Source organism: Pseudonaja textilis, chromosome 4, assembly GCF_049901715.1.
Source record: "Pseudonaja textilis isolate UNSWEBS1 chromosome 4, rPseTex1.2, whole genome shotgun sequence".
Lineage (NCBI taxonomy): Eukaryota > Metazoa > Chordata > Lepidosauria > Squamata > Elapidae > Pseudonaja > Pseudonaja textilis.
The window spans coordinates 41206480-41225000 of record NC_141993.1 but is presented as its reverse complement, the minus strand read 5'-3'; the positions used below and the strand labels follow the sequence as shown (position 1 = coordinate 41225000).

Below are 18521 nucleotides of genomic sequence, written 5' to 3'. Positions count from 1 at the left end.
TCTTGGATTATTTGAAATTACACTGATTAATATCATACAAAGAAAAAATAAACTTTAAGGCGTGTCATTATAAAATATTAGTATAAATTAGAGAATCAAGGAGGGGACTAAAAAATCCTTTGGGATCTTCAAAGGTGAAAATATTGTTTCTCTACTATCTTTAACACTTCAGATGTATTGGCTAACAGAAATTTTTTAAAAACAGAACTATGGATTTGAAATAAATTAAACAAAGGAGCAGGAAAAAATACAATACAAAGAAAACAATTATAATCCTTATCATTTCTTGAACAATATTTTGGAACAGCTACACCTAGGAAGTAGCTCGCTATCAAATATATTCAACATAGCTGGCTATTTATTTATACTGGAGTGTTTACTAGATGATGCTAGACTGAAAAATGAGAGATGTTGTTTTGCCCTTTTCCTCTTCCTCCTCCTTACTTATTTTTCTTTTTACTTGAAGGGATTATATAACTCATGGTAGAGTTCCACTCTTTCACATTTGCAGCAAGAAACATGTATATCTTGTCACTGATATTTTTGAAAGAGTGGTTTCCTTCAGAAAACAAAACTGGATTTGAAATATAGGGTAAAAATGTTTCCTTGGCAGCATTTTTCTTTACCACTCCTTTAAGCATCTCTTTTACCCAGGGTCATTCATACATGCTGGTATCTAATGCTGGGTTGCTTCTCTCTTATTTTGCAGGGACAGCTGACTTCTCTTGGTGAGCAATGGAAATGTTCTGTTCCAAAGAGGAAGTTTTTATTGGGGAAAGTGATTGAGAGTACTCCATCTGAAAACAAGGCAGAGAGGTGCAAACAGCCAGTTTGACCCCTTGGAGAGCATATAATAAAGAGGGAACTCATGGGAGATATAACCATGCTTGTCTAGACCCTCCTCATGTTAAGTTACTTCAATTTGTTGCCTTATCATTTAATGGATAAAACATGCTTGACTTCCAGCAAGACAAAGAACTTGTCCTTGTCCAGCTTCTTGGCCACTTGGCTCCTGTATGCTTGAAAAGTGCATATAATAGTGGCAGAGGATGGCCAACTTCAAGTTAGTCTCCAGCAGCCCCTCCTTGAATCCTTGGTTTAAAAAAGTGAGGAAAGCAAAGTAAAGGGAAGAAGCTATTTTCTGGCGGAACCAGGAGTGATGGATAGCAGTGTCCAGGAAGAAGCAGTAATTGAGCTCCATTGACCTAACAACTGTAGACTGCACTGTGAAATGCAGATTAGAAAGATGTCTATTTTGTACATATATCTTGACTAACAGTGCTTTCTTAAGCGCCAAAAGTAGGTCATACTGAACTCATCATCTGAACCCTTTATACTAAAAATGCTAAGGATTTGACCTAGAACTTTCTCATGAAGAATAAATGTAATCCATAGTTATAGGTTCTTTTCAAACCATTGTTGGACCTATTTTCAAATAATGATTTTTTACCCATTATATGAAGGCACATAGTTAGAGCAAGCATTATTATCCCTGAAAGGAGTCTTTCAAGCTTTCTTTTAACTTTATCCACATATTGCAGGGGATGGGAAAAGATTATGGCTTCCAAGATGTATTGTGCAGACAGCCTTATAAGCTTCGTGAATGATTTGAGAAGAAATACTTGCATTTAGGGAGTTGCAAATCAAAATATACCATGTTTTAAAAGGAAAAAAACAAAAGCAGTCAATAAATTGTTTTGTTCTTAAGCAGTCCACTGTAGTGGAATGGTTGAATTTGTAGCCAAATTGAGAGCAGCTTTACAACAAATTACTGCTTCCTGGCAGGAACTAGTAGATTGCTTTGGTTTACTATAACACCTGACTCTAACAATCTAAAGCTGAAACTTAAATTTGATCTGACAGTTGTCTGCTTTTATACCCCTTTAGAGGTTACTTTTATTACTAAAGCTGTGTAGAAAAAGCAGGGTAAATTGGTGGGCGGAGAAACAGAGGATAGCAGCAATTATATTTGCTGCTTAAGAATAAAATATAAAATATTTATATATATTTATATAAAATATAAAAATAATTTCCTACATCTGGATACTGACATATCAAGTAGAAATAAGTCTGCAAGTTGTGTGTTTGGGCAAATTGAAATATCAATAATAATCTCTTAAACAAACAGAGCTGCAACAGAAAATATCACCCAAGAAAGCCCACTACCACCTAATGATTAAATTATACAATGACACTAACTAAAACCACCTCGTTTTTAAGACTTAACAGTATTGGCCATACACTTTCAAGTATATAAATCACATAGCCTAAGCTCTCCTAGTTAAATTGTTGCTAAAGATAATATTATTAAATCATATGTTTTCTATATTTCATAGCACATGTTCCCCTTTACCCCCTAGCCATTTTAACAATTAAAAAAATCAAAGATAAATATTTGTTAAGTTAATTTTGCCCCATTTTACAAATCTTTCTTGCCACAGTTTTAAGTGAATCACTGTAGTTGTTAAATTAGTAACAAGTTGTTAAATAAATCTAGCTTCTCCATTGATTTTGCTTGTTGGAAGGTTACAAAAGGTGATCACATGACCCTGCAACTGTCATAAATATGAGTCTGTTTCCAAGCGTCTGAATTTTAATCACATGATCATGGGGATGCTACAAGGGTCATAAATGTGAAAAACGGTCATGTCACTTTTTTCAGTGTTGTAACTTGAAAAATGTTGAACAGTCACTAAATGTCTGAACTGTCAAGGACTACATATATATAAAATTTGGCTGCCTCTATTCTTAATAGTTTTCATGGGACAAAAGAAAAGGATTGTTGTTTGGGATACAAAATCTGAGTACATTCTATGAATGAGGAATTGCCATTTGCTCATGTGGGAAATATAAAAATTATAGATACTGCAATGAATATCAGAGCTATCTACTACTCTTAAAATTGGCAATGCAGAATTCACCACAAAAGATTCATATAGATACAATTGGTAATTTCAACCTTCACCTACAAATGTCTATTTATTATAATTATTAGGTCGTAACCAGTCATTAAAATCCATTTCTGAATTCTATTATAGAACTCATTTTATATAATATTTGGTATACTGTCGGAACACAGATAATTTATGACTGTTACCCTTTATCTCACATTGGGTAGAAGTTGAAAATTACACAATGACCATGAGTAGTTGAAGAAATGATTCACCGTATATACACACATTTGCATATTCTTCCCCCTTCAGATCTAGATGTCGGTCAAATACGGAGCAAAAGAAAAACTAGAGCAGGGGGGTCAAACTCAATTTCATTGAAGGCTGCATCAGAGCTGTGGTTGACCTTGGGGGGGGGTGAATCATGGCTGAGTGGCTGTGGCTGACTAAGGGGCTTGGCCAGCTTGATGCCACTCCCCAAACTGTTGGCATGTTTCCTCTTTGCATTGAGTAGACCGGGCCAAAGCCACACTGGCCTAATTGGTAGACCAGGCCGAAGCTTCTTTGGCCTGATCTTTCCTCTCTGCATTGGGTAGACCAGGCAAAAGCTTTGCTGGCTTTACTCTTTGCACCAGGTAGACTGGGCTGAAGTGATGTGAGTAGACTGAACTAAAGTGATGCAGGTAGACCAGGATGGCTCTGTGGACTGGATCCAACCACATTGCAGGCCAGATCTAGCTCGCGGGCCTTGAGTTTGACACCCCTGTACTAGAGCTATTGTTTTATCTTGATCAGAAAACAGAACCTCAAAAAAGTTTGTTTGTTTCTGTTCAGCTCTATGTCGCTTCTTCAGATGGTATAAACCAGTATCTTCCTTGAGTTACAATGTTCAATAGGAATTCAAGGGTAATGTTTTGTAATAGTCATCCATTCTTAAGTGTTCTCCTGGGTCAGGTGAAATGCAGTAATGTATTTTCTGTAAAAAAAAAAAAGTCTTCAGAGCTTTTGCTTGACTGTCTGGTGCTTAATCTGGAAAAGAAAAAAGTAGCTGAGGTATAGTAGAATTTAAGGAGAAATTAGATAATAAACACTATTCTATGCTAATTTATCTCTCTCTCTTTCTCCCATCCCTTTGATGAACAAAGCAAAAAAAAAAACCTACTTGCCAATAACAAATTGAGCAATTGTGACTCAAATAATCAAATAAAATCTGAAACAACAGTCCCATTTGCTGTAAGGGTTTGTTGTTTATATTCAAGAATTCTACAGCTAGAACCAGCACTTGGACCAGAGAATGTCATTGTCAATGCTTTCAAAATTAACACTGTATTCCAAAATCCATCTGATTGTATTTTACATATTTTAATTGCTCCTTTAAACATTTATACACTGGCTCTTTAAAACGGATCCTGGGTTTGCTTTTAGCCTATTAATACATAATAGGTCTTCCTGTGGGATTAGAATTTTGGAGACATGTTTTCCATTCGGATTATATGGCTCCAATTTAAGGACTAGAGCAGTATGCTGAATTTTTTGACTTCTTGTTACCCTTTTCACATTCAGGAGAATAAATGGATATAAAGTACCATCTGTATCACACTGGTAAATGTTTAAAATAGTTAAATAAACAATTTCTAAAAATTTTGAGAAGCACATTTAGTGAATTTAGTGTTTTTCAAAGGCTCCTCCAGAATTGTGATCTTGACAATTAATTCTTTAAGATTGATCTGAAGGCTATTAGAAATCTTCTAAATGCCAAGTTTCAAAGGCTACCCGGTTAGTTTATTTTCTTTTCTGAACAAAAGAAAAATTAACTATAAGTTTAAAAAATTAAAAAAATTGAAATGAATGGCAAAAAGCTAAATGAGATTTTGAATCAAGAAAGTTATAAATGAATGAACAGTTGAGACAAATTTGGAATGCTTAAACTTTTACCTTAAAATTTTGGAACATTTCTATACAATAAACAGCTCTTCATGGGAATCAGAATTATTTTGCATATTACAACAGAGGTCTGTACTTTCTATAAAAGAGATTAGAGACCTTCCCATTTAAACTGAATAGTAGATAGGGCTAAAGACTCCAGGCCAAAACAAAATAAAATAAAACCAGCCTTAGGTTTTTGATTTGGATTTACAAAATGATACAAAATACTTTAAGATTTAAAATATTATAGAAAATCTTCAAAGAAAGTAGTGGCAACAATAATAGCATTTCAGTAATGAACTCTACTCCTATGAATAGACCATGTTTAAAGAATGTTTAATGAAGGAATGGCAGATATGAAAGAAATTTTGATTGATAGAAAATAGTGGAAATATTGGATTGAAAAAATGTGGATTAGAACACGGAGAAGGTATCTAAAGTTGAAATAAAAGTGGAAAGGTAAGAGAATGACTCACATAAGGATTTTTTTACAGAATATAAAAAAAATCTAGTTGAAATATGAAAAATTAAGCAGATATAAAAATGATATACTGATAGAATGATCTGGATAATATCTTTTTGTTGGATTTACAAAACAGACTAGTTAAAGCCTTGAATAATAATTCAAAGAATTGAACAGAATGGAAGAATGGAAGAGATTCCATTATAATATTTGAATTGAACAAAAGTTAAGAGTTTCAGAGATAAAACAAAGGAATATAAAATTTATTTAATTGATGGAAATGAAAATAAGCAGTTATTATGAAATTCTGGCAACCATTCATGCCTGTTTTGCTGAAAACAGGATTGTAAAGCTGATGTCATATGGATTTTCTTATAGATAAGGAATAGTTAGAGGAAGAAAAGATATGTTTGTAATTTTCAAGGGGATTAAGAGTTATCACGTGTCTATACTTGTGATGAAGATTGAACTTATTTATAAATTTTCTTTTTCTTTTTTGGTCTTTCCTTTATTGTCTTCTACTTTTTTCTTTTTTTGGTACTTTTTCTTCCTCCTTTTTCTTTCCTTTCTTTTTCTGAGTTTAATTTGCATTAGTTTTATTTCTATTTAAAATCTTTTATAAAATTATATATATTTAAAAGTATAAATAAAGATATAAGCAGCCCTTTAAAATAAAGATAAGCAATTATTTCAACTCAAAAGAAACATTTTCAATAGTTCTAATTGTAACTTGAGGTTTAATAGTTATTATTAACAAAAGAGCATGAAATGGGTGTGTTAAAAAAACACCCTTAAATCTCATCCTCTCATTTTATCAATTTTTAAAAATACTACAGGTAATCCTTGATTTATGACCGGAATTGGTATCTGAATCTTGACTTAAGTGGCTGTTTAATGAGATACCCATGTGACCACTTCAGTCAACAACTGCAAACTAGCTCTCCCAGTTGTCGTCATTTGCATAATTGCATGGGGGTATTTCATAGGGGGAGGAAGGCTACTGGGAGGTCCAGGGTCCACTGGTAGTGAAAACATGCTAAATGTTAGGAGATGCTGGCCTTCTCCCTGCCTCACCATGGCCAGGAGGCCCGGCTCCTCTCTACGCCCCACCACACCTGGATCCATATATCTTTGTTTTTTTCTGCAGTTGCTGAAAAAGCCCTAGTGTCCTTCAAAACAATTGCCTTTACTAGCAGTGTGTCCAGAAAGGAGCTTTTCTAGCCTTCAGAACAATCACCTTTGCTAGCTTTGTGGTCAGGTTGAAAAACAGTGCTTTAGATGATCAACCTTAAATGTTCACTTTAAAATACATATCCAAAAGATCCTAAAAACCTGTACAGATCATCATCACCATCTTTCTATCATTATTTCAGCTTTTCAGACCAACAAACGCCATCTTGCACAATCAAACGCAGTTGAGCTGAGCACAGACCTCACCAACATTGGGCCCAGGTGACAAGCTGACCAACCAAGTTTTTTTTTGTCACAACCAATGGAATTATGCCATCTCTATCAAAATCCTGTATACTGTAGATGTTGCTAGAAAATTCAAATAATACTGCATTATATGAAGCATTCACATATTTATCAGAATCTGCAGGATGAAAGCAAGCTTTTTAAGCAAGCTTAAAAAGTTCAGGTAAACCAATGTGAGTGACACCACAGAAAGTGGGACTTTTGTGTTTTCTAAACTGACTAGTAGTTTAGAATGGTATCTAGATGAAAAGCTGTCTAGTTTTCTTATAGAAAAGCAGTAAATTATACAAAAGAAAATCAGTATTTAATAATTGTCCTATATCTTGCTGTTAGTTTTTTTCAAAGCACTGAAAAACATATGCCTATTTTCAGAAGATTTGACAAAGGTGCAATTAAATATGTATACCATAAACTCCATAAAACTACTAAATATATCCATTGAGAATTGTGTCCTTGATATATTTTACTCTTCCATCTCATTTCCCACCACTCTAAAGAATAGTTTAAACTAGTTAAAGTATAAAAGTGTTATAATGCCATGGATAGCACCTGAAGTAATAAGAAAGTACTGTTTGGTAGTATTTTCAATTATTAGTCTTTTCTTCAAAGCAGCCTCTTGGTACAGTTACAACTTCAGAGCCTAGTTTTCTTATTTCTCAATATTTGGAAACAGAAATCAATCCCTAAATAATGTGAACAACCTAGGGCTTAACAATAGTCTAGTTGAGACAAATTTGCTTCTTAGTTTTCAGAGTTATTCTTGTAATTTAACTGTGCAGTGAGAACTGAAGAAAAGAAAAGAGCTAGGCTAATGGATCTGCTGGCAACATAGTCTACTCCTTTGTTAAAGGAATTTGGAACAGCAATTTGAAAGGTCAGATTGCTGTGGATGTATTCATGATTTCTAAGCCTTGAATAAATGGATACAATAATAGCTTCTTTTTTCCAGAAAGAAATAATTGTTTTAATAGTGTTTCTGCTTAATGTATTTGAAAGAAATATTTAACATTCATATCATAACCATGAAACCTTGCACAAGAAAGGACAAAAGTAGGATTCCAAGTAAATGTGATATATTTAATATATTTCCCCACTGTTTCCTTTTAATTTTAGGATTTTCCCTCTTTCTCCTTCCTTTCCACCACCTCGTTACTGTACATTTCTATAAACAATGATGTATCTCCACTGCTAGCTATTTTGAGTCAATCTTGACTCTAGTTAGACGAGTTCCTGCAGGTTTTTTGGCTGCATTTTCAGTAATTTGCCATTGCCTGCTTCTTAAGTCTGGGAGAGAGTAACTGACCTGAAGACACATATAGTAGTAGGCTTCATGTCTAAGGCAGAACTATAATTTAGTTTTCCTGATTCAGTCCAGCACATACATGCATGGAGCACACACAGAGGAAGCCATCTCTGTTATTATCCATACCTGTGAAAAAGCTATTTCTACACCCACTTGCTATGGAAACATACAAGAACAAAATAAATTACTGTTGGAAATAGATATAATGCTTCTAATGTCAATTGGATACATGTGTTTTATCCCTTCCAGTACAGCTGCACAAAGAAAAACAGAGCAACTTCTTGCTCCATGGATTTTTCAAGATTGGTACATTCTAGAATTATTTGTAGCTACTTAAGAATATGGAATGTGAAAGAAAATATTCCAAGGTAGAGTAGCCTTATTTAGCAGACCTTATCTGGTCTGCCCTTTTAGGGGTAGCCCATTCTATATATTCAAACTTTTCCTTATATAGGAAATATATTAAATGAAGGAACATGATGCCTCTTCAGACATTTGCATGAATAAACTAGGCCTGAGATCCATTTATTTTATCCCTTCCATCATAACCCTGTCCTTTCAGTCTGAAACTTTATTACACTGAAGAGCAAATCTAAAAGAAAATTCTCTTATTCATCTGAGGAATTCATCCCTTTTTCAGCACAGCTCCACTTCTGTTTAATTAAATGTGAAAAAAACAGCTTCTTTAAAGCCTGTCATGCAACACAGCAAAATCTACAATGTGAAGAGCATATCTACACAAAGAAGGTATAGGAGGCTAGCCTAGAATGTTTTTATTTATACTACAGTCATCATGTATGACTATCCTTATTACTGAAAACAAATCTACCATAAATGTTAGTGGCTTTGAAATGAATATGTTTTTCCAAGTAAAGTTCAATTATTAAAAAGTTCTTATAACATACAAAAGCATTAAATCTTCCTTTTCCTAGAATGTTTCTAGCTATATTGGAACTAGGCATTTGTGTGATTTTTCAGTTATCTTTTGGCAATGGATTCACTGTAGCGATTTATTTTCTTATTAATAATACTGGTCAATATCATTTTTAAAAAAATAGTATTGTGTGTATCTTTTCCTATTATAAAAACAAGTTGTAATATATCATGCATTTTGTCCATACCAGAAAATTCTTAACTATAAATACAAAGAGATAATACGAGAAATTGCAGAAGACCTATATTAGTGGTAAAAAGCTCAGGACTCTAATAGCACCTTTTCTGACTAACAAACTTTTAATGAGCAATTTAAAAAAAAACTATTTTTAAAATAGATACACTAGCCTTAGGTAGTATAGTGACAAACTGTAGCTCTTTGTGCAACAACATAATAGATCAGATATTTCTTGTTCCTTTTTTTCACAAAGGTTAGGCCAATTATATTAATGACTAGTACTAGTCAGCTATCAAAAGAAAACGGATGAGGGTTGCTAGTTAAGTTTTCAACATTGGCACTGGCTATATGGTTTCATGCGCTCACCCATATATGGAAATATGTATACCTTCATTTCTTTGAATAGGATCTTGAATTTGTGTCCTTAACTTGTGTCCTGGACATGTTATGTATAACTCTCCTGAGCAGCTACCCAGCACTTCCAAATGGAAGACCTTTTTTGTCATTAGGGAGAAGAAATGTTCCATTATTTGATAGATTTCTTAGCTAAACATTTAGATTTCTAGTCTCCAAAGTTAAATTATTTGGATTGGTTTTAAACTGTAAATATAGAATCTGGACTGGATTTTTATTCCATGCATCAGCCTTTTCTGCACATGGTATACTTCATGTACTGATTGTTCTGGTGATTAGAGTAAAGCAGAAGTCTGTTATGAAAGAAAAGAACAATACATCTGAATCATCTTTCTCCAAATTGGTGTACCCAAACATTTGCAACCTCAGTCTCAACATTTCTGTACAGAAAGACTGGAGAAAGCTGCTCTATACCAATTGCAGTTTTCTCCAGAATTACTTGTGATAAGCAGTGGTGCAGTGGTGGGATTCAATTTTTTTTACTACTGGTTCTGTGGGCATGGCTTGCTGGGTGTGGCAGGGGAAGGATACTGTAAAATCTCCATTCCCACCCCATTCCTGGGGGAAGGTTAATGCCAATTCTTCGAACTACTCAAAATTTTGCTACTGGTTCTCCAGAACTGATCAGAAACTGATGAATACCACATCTGGTGATAAGGTTTATTGGGGTGGGACTTTAATTTTGCCAAATTGTGAGAGCAGAGAAACTTAGTTAAAACGATGTACTGCTTTGACCAGACAGTTTGAAGGTCATCAGTACTAATCAAATCAAATTGTTTTCAGTTGGAAGGAGATTTTTCTCTCTCACTGAAAAAGCAGCATTAATTTAAAGTTGGTAATCTCATTTACAGTATATTTCAAAAGGGAATATATATATATATATATATATATATATATATATATATATATATATATATATATATATATATATATATATATATATATAAATAATATATTATATTAATATATATTTTCCTAAAGTACTGAGAAATCTTTTCCTATAAGAATTATTTCCTAGTTCCTATTTCATTTGTCAAAGTGTAACTGAAATAGCATTGTTACAGTAAAATACATTTTAAAGCAATGATGTTGTGACCTGTGTTGGTATGAAACACAATTTTTCCTTCCCATCACTGGCAGAGAATTAAACACTGGGTTTCTTAAAACAGTATTGATTTCCTTTAAGTGAATTAAAAAGGAAATTCCCATCTCAAAAAAGCTGCTGACAAAAATCCATCAATAATGGAGGAAGATTTGAAGGCAGCAAGAGATAAAATGGAATTACATGTGAGTCTCTGTTGTCTCCGTTGAACTCAATCTTTAGGGATAACTAAGCAGGAAAAGGGAAAAAAATTCAGGCTTTAGATTTATTGTTGATGTTTTTAATATGAGGCCAATTGTATTTAACTGTTATTTAAAAAGAGGAATGTGTGAAAAATTAAATTTTTAATTAAAATTTAGGAATTCGGTGCATAATGTCATTATGCTTGACAGTATTTATTATGTTTATTTCATAATAAGTGTAATAAATACTGTAGCAAGAAATCAATTGTTGTGTGCTAGCATAAAACTAGGAATCTGACAATTATCAGTTTAAATCTCACTTATACCATATTTCATCATGTTAAAATCTACTTTTTGAAATGGGAGATTTGGGATATGGCAACAAATGTGTTGATGATAATTATGATGATGATTGTTGCTCTAGCAGTGATAAGGATTCCTAATTCCCATTTTGGAATTTATTCCTGGGGACTCAAGGAACTGACATCCCTTAAATGGTTTGATTCTAGGTATCCTAGTAGCTGGGTATAGCCAGCAAAATGTTTGGCACGTTTCATGACAACCTGAACGTTATTTAAATATATCCCTAGAATTCGGCAACCTGCATAGATGTTGCTGAGATCTGTAATGAAGCCCTTCTGCTAAAGATTTTGGAGCAATCCTTAAAGAATATGCTTGTCCTTGATCCTACTTTCTAACCACATTAAATCAAAATGGTTATAGTGGGCTAGAATATTGATTAATGCCCCACTTCTCTCTTTTTTTCAATAAAAGAGAAAGGAATTTGTATTCAACCTGAGCCTATCCTTGCAGTCTACGTGGCATGATATTTTCATGTCCAATTCTATGCATTAAAATGCCAATGTTCACATAGGATAGTGAAAAACATTATTTGTTTTTTGTGAGAAAAATACTTAAATAAGGAATCAAAGCTTTAGGTAAATGCAAAATGTATCTTTTATGGGCACGCACAATTACAGTGATCACAGCAAGGAAAGAAGGAACCCAAGATTCACAAGGTTATAGGTATATATCTTCTGAAAATGTTATTTTGAACTTAATAAATCAGTTTAAATTATAGACATTTATTGCAGGAATGTAGAATCTGCAGCAGATAATGGACTGACTCAGTGCCTCTACAGTCTAATTTTCTAAGGAGACCCTAAGCACATACATTTTACTGATAGTAACCTCTTCTAGCATACATGTTTTTATTTTATCAATAAAGGTGTTTTATTGATCCCATCACCCCACTGAAAAAGTTAATAACCTGGTTTTTTTTAAATCTGTCTCCTTCCCTTTGAAAGTTGGACAACTTTAACTTGCCTGTTCTGCCTCATGGATATAGGGAGAATATTATTTGCCTTCTGCAACCTAATAGTTGCATTAGTAGACTTAGTTACTGTAGTTTTAAACTTGGTGTTTTAGCTTTCTGAACCCAGCCCATTTGGTTATTTTATGGCTCAATGTATAGGGGAAATCCCAAAATTACTTAAACGAGAATCAGTTTAAATGTGTTGTATAAATACAGTAGAAAACTGTAATTTCCAGTAACTGATTAATAAGAATGCCAACAATAACAAATGAGAAACTATCAAAACTTGTACATCTTCAATAAAAATTTCTTCAATTAAAGAAATGAAATAGTTATATTAAAATTGGAATAAATGCACAATGTGCATTTTTCCATGAAACTTTCCAATTACCAATTTGGCACAGTTTGTTTCTCGGTTATTTACCAACCAACTTTCTTCTGCTACCCTTGGTCGTGTCTAATCATTTTCTTCTCCATAATCATGTGTCCCTATGTTGCATGTGCAGTAACATAGTCTAGACTATGTTCTGGAACAATAGAGCTTTTAACAACTTAGACAAAGATTTCATTATTTTAGGTTACCATGTGCTGCAGCAGAAATAATTGGAATTTGGTGAGATTCTCTAAAAATGAGGATTGAGAAGCAGAGTCAAATGAAAGAAAACTACTTAAATCTTTTTATTACTTGTGATTTTCAGGTGACTTAAATCCCAGCAATATTCACAGAACAACAGAATGCTGGGGGAAAGGAAAACAAAAGCAGACACAAACATACACTATATGTAAAGAGAAAGCCTGGATGGAGACAAAAAGGACATCAGTGACTTAGAATGTTTAAATGTTAGCAGCAAACATTTAGCAGCAAAATGTCGGGGGTGTGGGGGAAAGCATTCCTGAGGATTAGCCCCTCCCATAATAAGCTGCCCTATGGACATCGTAAGAAGTTATTCTGCAGTTCTTAAATACATTCCAGAAAACCACCACCTTGGACATTAGTGTTCAATTTGATTTATAATGGCAAAACTGGTTTACCAGGCATCTGATTCTAGACAGCTTTTAGCTTTCTATAATATGTCATAAGCAAATCCTTGAGCACTACTTGGGAACTATAAATATAGAAAAATAATAATAAGGTCACTTTGGATCAGACACTATGAAGTGGCAGATTAAACTCTGTGCATCTACTCTTCAAAATAACTGTGACATGTATATGCTATTCAGCAGCAGAGAAACAAAAAAGAATAACTGATTGAAAATGATCTGCTTGATATATATATCAGAATACCTCAGCAAACTATAATTTATTGATGTGGCAGCATCTCATTTCTAGGAAAAACAAACAGAGAGAGTAGCTTGCTTAACCTGGCATCAACAACTGCTTTGATTGCAATTACTGTGGGTCAGGTTATGAATTGAATTCATATCAGATGAATGAATTGAGAGACAGAAAGTTAATAATTAATACACCTGCAGGTTTCATCATGCTTGACATTTGCTAGCATAGGCATTTTCCTTGCCAGGCTAACAGCAAAATAACAGCATAGTTTAGATTAGACACCCTAGTCAATTTATTCACCTCTTTCCACAATTGTGTAAAACTCCTTTCTTGTTCTGTGTAAATCCTTGCTTGTTCATTTAATTGGAAATGGTACTGTGCTTCTGAACACTGTGCCAGTTACCCATACCATTTAATTTTGTGCAATTAACAAAATAAGTTCTGGATTTCTAACAATGCCACAATCAGGCTTTTGCTAGATTGACTCTGGGTTTAAACAAATATGGATAACAATATTTGCAAGACTTTAATTATTGTCAAACTATCTTGAATGATATGTATGCTAGGAGTCAAAATATACAAATTCAACTTCATCAAAGGAGCATACTTTGGGGACACATAATGTTGTCATTGTGGAGAAAAACAGGAGAAGGGAAAGATATGATCACCACCATGAGTCCCTGAATAATAGACGGGATAGCAATAAAATAAACAAACACTTAATGTTAGAAATGGTGAGTTACAAAAATATTTGAAGGGTAAATCAGCACCAATATTACTGTTCCAGGCCAAAAGAGGAAAACAGTAGATTAAAAAAAGCAATAAGAACCATCAAACAGATTATAAAATTAGACATAATTCTTTATTTCTAATAAATGCATTCCATAACTGGCTGTAGTTACTGTTCAGTACAATCCTGACACTCTTTATAGATTAATAAAATAATCATGAGAATTATATAAAGTGAAACAGTGGAGTGGGATAAGAAAGAAATATTGATTGTGAATGTGAGCTTTTGGAAATGCGTGGAACTCAAATCATTTTTAAAATAAGAAAAAGAGAATAAGAACAAAAGAATAAGAAAATAAAAATGGATAAAACAAAAATAAAGCATAATTCTGAAAAAAAGCTTCAGTTAATAATCTAACTTGTAGCTGAGGATATGACAAGCAAGAACTTAATAAACTGGTTACAAGAAAATATAGTTCTATACCATACATAGGAAAATTTGAATTGTTGCCCCAAACAATTTTACTAAGTAAGAGATATCCTGCATATACACCAATACATTACATGGTCCTCCAAATTGGTGAGTGTGAGCTACATGTGTTGGCCAGCAAGATAATTTCTGGATTAGAAACTTGAATTTTCATATAGTAACTAAGCAATCTTGAGATAATCCTCATATTTCATAGCATTTGTTGACTTTGGGTTAGAATGGAACAAAAGTACTGCCTTAGCATTAACAAGAGTTATGCTTATGGAACATCTTCAGTTAAGGTTGATAACCTTGTCTAGACTTTCTCTAAAAACTGTTATGTGAAAACCTCAATAATGGGCATAGAGATTAACAATTATATATCCATCTGATGGTAACTGTGATACATGCAAGATTTATAAATTTAGAATGGAAAAGAAGTAAATGGAAAGGGGCTCCATGGGCCTTAGTAAATTTAATGAAAGGAAGAAAAATATCTATGTTGTGTCTCTGAGAGACTAAGAGAAAGGGAAAGAATGCAGTAGATTGAAATGTAGATGACATAATTTTGAGTGGTGCTAATGAATGCATGCAGAATGTAGGTGTAATTATGAATGGAAGGGCTAATATATACTGAACAGTGTCATTTAAATTATTGTGAGTGCTAATGATAGTAGAATATTGAAGAGAGTAATAATTGAATGTTATGTTCCAGTAAACTGTGATAAGTGAAGAATCAGATATGATTCTGGGGGAAAACAGTGCGACATTGTGAACAAATGCACCCATAGGAAAAAGAAAATTAACCTGTTAGTAGTGGTGGGCTACTGGATGGTCAGCAATCTCTGGTAATCCCAGCTGTAATTTCTGGCTGGGCCTGCCCATCCACCCTTGTTCTATGCTTTTTCTAACTAACTTTTCCCCCACCCAGGCTGTCCAGATGAGTTCCGCACCGCTCTGCTGTACTCACCAGACCTGCTTCAGTTGATTAGGTGCCTATTTGAACCTGCATTTCAGTCCCAAAGTGGCACGTGCAAGCGAAGCGAGCGAGCGCATGCTCATGACCAGCAAACTCTTTGTCAATGGAAGTTCAGTCCACCTCTGCCTGTTATGTAAGATAAATTAATAGGTGAGGCAAGACATGTAAATAAAAAGAACTGACTGGTCTTTTTGGACTAAAAGAATCAATGAATGTGGCATCCAGTATTGGTTGTGACAAGTGCAGAACCTAGGGAAAAAAAGAAACAGAAAAGTAAAGGATAGTAAAGGATACAATGATTACAGGAGTTATATATTAGAGATTTTCCAAGATAGATTATTCTATTAACAGAATTAATGGAAAAGAGATTTAATAATAGAGGTTCCAAAAAGTTACTTAGAAATAATTGAAAATTATATGTAGAATTATACTAATATATATGAAAAGGATCCATAGCATAAGAGTGAAGTGAAAGCAGCTGTGAATAAGCAAAACTTATTTTAATTCTGTGTATTTTTATAAGGAAAAAGGAGTTTGAGAAGGAGATAATGTATATAGTGAGAAAAAATTGTCAAAAAAGTAAGAATCAGTCAAGCATGTCATTCAAAGGGAAAAGGTCTAAACCAGCAGAATATAGTAGAGTCAATGAAAAGATGACTAAAATCAACATAAATAACAGAATCAGAATAACATGAAGATGATAGACATCTGTTCCAAAAATGTATGTTCTTGCCTTGTCTTTTTCACTATTAAAATCAAACACTCTTATAAATAGTCCTTTATACTCTTTCTTTTATTCATTTCACAAGCAAATGAATTGTCCAAATCTTTTAATGATAAAATGATTAGTTCTATCCTGAATGCTTATTAAAGCAGCATTGTCACTTGCACTTGCTGATTGCCTTTTGAGTCAAGGCCTTCTTGATAGCTTTCATTCAGTCAAGTAATGCACCAGAGATTTAGAACTAATTATGTGAATTGTGGAGATACACCATCTTTCTGACATGTGTTCATAATGAATAATCTTTTACTTATCTCTAAACATACTATAGAGACAGCTTGCAATATCTCCATATCATTTGAATCTTTTTTCTGGCCTATGGTGCAAAATATTGTATTCATGGTGTGAAGAACTCACTTCCATAGGCAGCTCTATTGGCCTCACAAAAAAATATGTGAAAAAAACAACAGGTTCTCTGGCTGCGAGAGATAGTGCCTATGGAGGGAGGAGCTGACATGACGACTACAGTGAACTAGCAGTTCCCCAGGAAGGCTGAAGCACATTGTGGAAAGAAGGGCCAGAGAAGAAGCAGCACAGCCTGGAGCTGGATAGAAACAGAAGAAGAAAAGAATAAGGATAGATACTTCCTAGAGACTTCCAGGGTATCCATGGGCTGGGAATAGATAAGGGTTTAGTTTGGCAAGATTCTCTCTGCTATGTGTAAGCATATAAAGAACTGGCTGATTTGTTCCATGTTCTTGGACTTTTCACCAGATATCATCACAATATTTGATTTTGTATAAATAGATTATAAACACTTATTTTAAAAAAATACAATGGAAAGCATTGTTAGTTGTATATGGATAGTGTCTGTCATATTTTGGTTATAATAGCAATAACACTTAGACTTATATACCACTTCACAGTGCTTTACAGCCTTCTTTAAATGGTTTACATAGTCACATTGCCTCCAAAAATCTGGGTCCTCATTTTACTGATATTGGAAGGATGGAAGGCTGAGTCAACCTGGTGATTTGAACTGCCAAATTGCAGGCAGCCAGCAGTCAGAGTTGGGATCAAGAATGAAATGGATCACTTATGATAGCAACCAATAAAGTTCACATGAGAAAGTTTGAGGAAGAGATTAACTATCCGCAGATCACTTAAAGGGAATTGCTGCTGGACCTGGTATTTCACAGGAATATTTGGGTTCCATCCATGTTCTTCAATATTGGAAGATTTGTGCAAGTTGGGTTGGTTGCATGCTGATGGCAGAAATGAAAGTTTCAAGAATGGAAATTTGGCATGAAGAATGACAATAAGGAATTTCTTCACAGTATCATAACTGTCAATGCATCATCTTCATGAACCAGATGTTACACATCAGCCCATGAAATATCTCCACAGTGTGTGTGTGTGTGTGTGTGTGTGTGTGTAAAAGGAAGCTGAAATTCAAACGCAGGCTTCAACAGAAAAATTCATGGTTACAATTTTTGAATGCAGACAGTGTTATTCATAGGATTTCTCTGAACCTGGCATCCATTTAATTCAAGACCACCAGATTGCAACTCTACAAACTTTCCAACTCTTAATACTCAAAATATTTTTAGAGAGCATATATTCCACCATAATGTTTACACTTTCTGGAATATGAGAGTGTTAAGACGGATTCTCAGATAGTGAATTTTTGATCTTAAATGGCAAAAGATTTATTTTGAACATTGACTCATAAATTTTCAATGGTCCGTCAGTTACCGTCAGTTACCAGACCTAGAATGTTCACATTTTATACATTGAATATATTGGTACTTGTGTTCTCTTTGTGATATCTCTCTTTTTGGTCAAGAATAAAGATTTACAAATGAAGCCAGGTTGTTCTTCAGTTACATTTAGTTTCAATGTGCCAAAATTTTGGCCACTTCCATTGCCCTGGAATGCACAACATAGTTTCCTTCAGATAGCCTTGTCATCCTTTTAAAAGATACTTTTTAAGGATACATCTTTCTTTTCAGCATGAGACTTTAGCATTGTGCTTGAACATACTTTTATGCAGCAGCTTGTCAGTAGAGACCTATGAATCCCTCTTTAGTGATTTATCAGTAGCAGCACTGTGCTTTATAATGTGATATTCAGTGCCTTATTCAAATCTTTCCTTGTTATTATT

The 18521-nt window shown here is 33.9% G+C and overlaps 1 long non-coding RNA gene across 1 annotated transcript; it reads right to left on the bottom strand.

The window, feature by feature from the left end:
* Positions 1 to 3083: 3083 nt before the first annotated feature.
* Positions 3084 to 15735, bottom strand: LOC148125802 (uncharacterized). Its single transcript, XR_015743696.1, has 2 exons — positions 15628 to 15735; positions 3084 to 3920 (listed from the first exon to the last, which is right to left on the bottom strand). It is a non-coding gene; the product is annotated as an uncharacterized LOC148125802 (long non-coding RNA).
* Positions 15736 to 18521: the final 2786 nt, after the last annotated feature.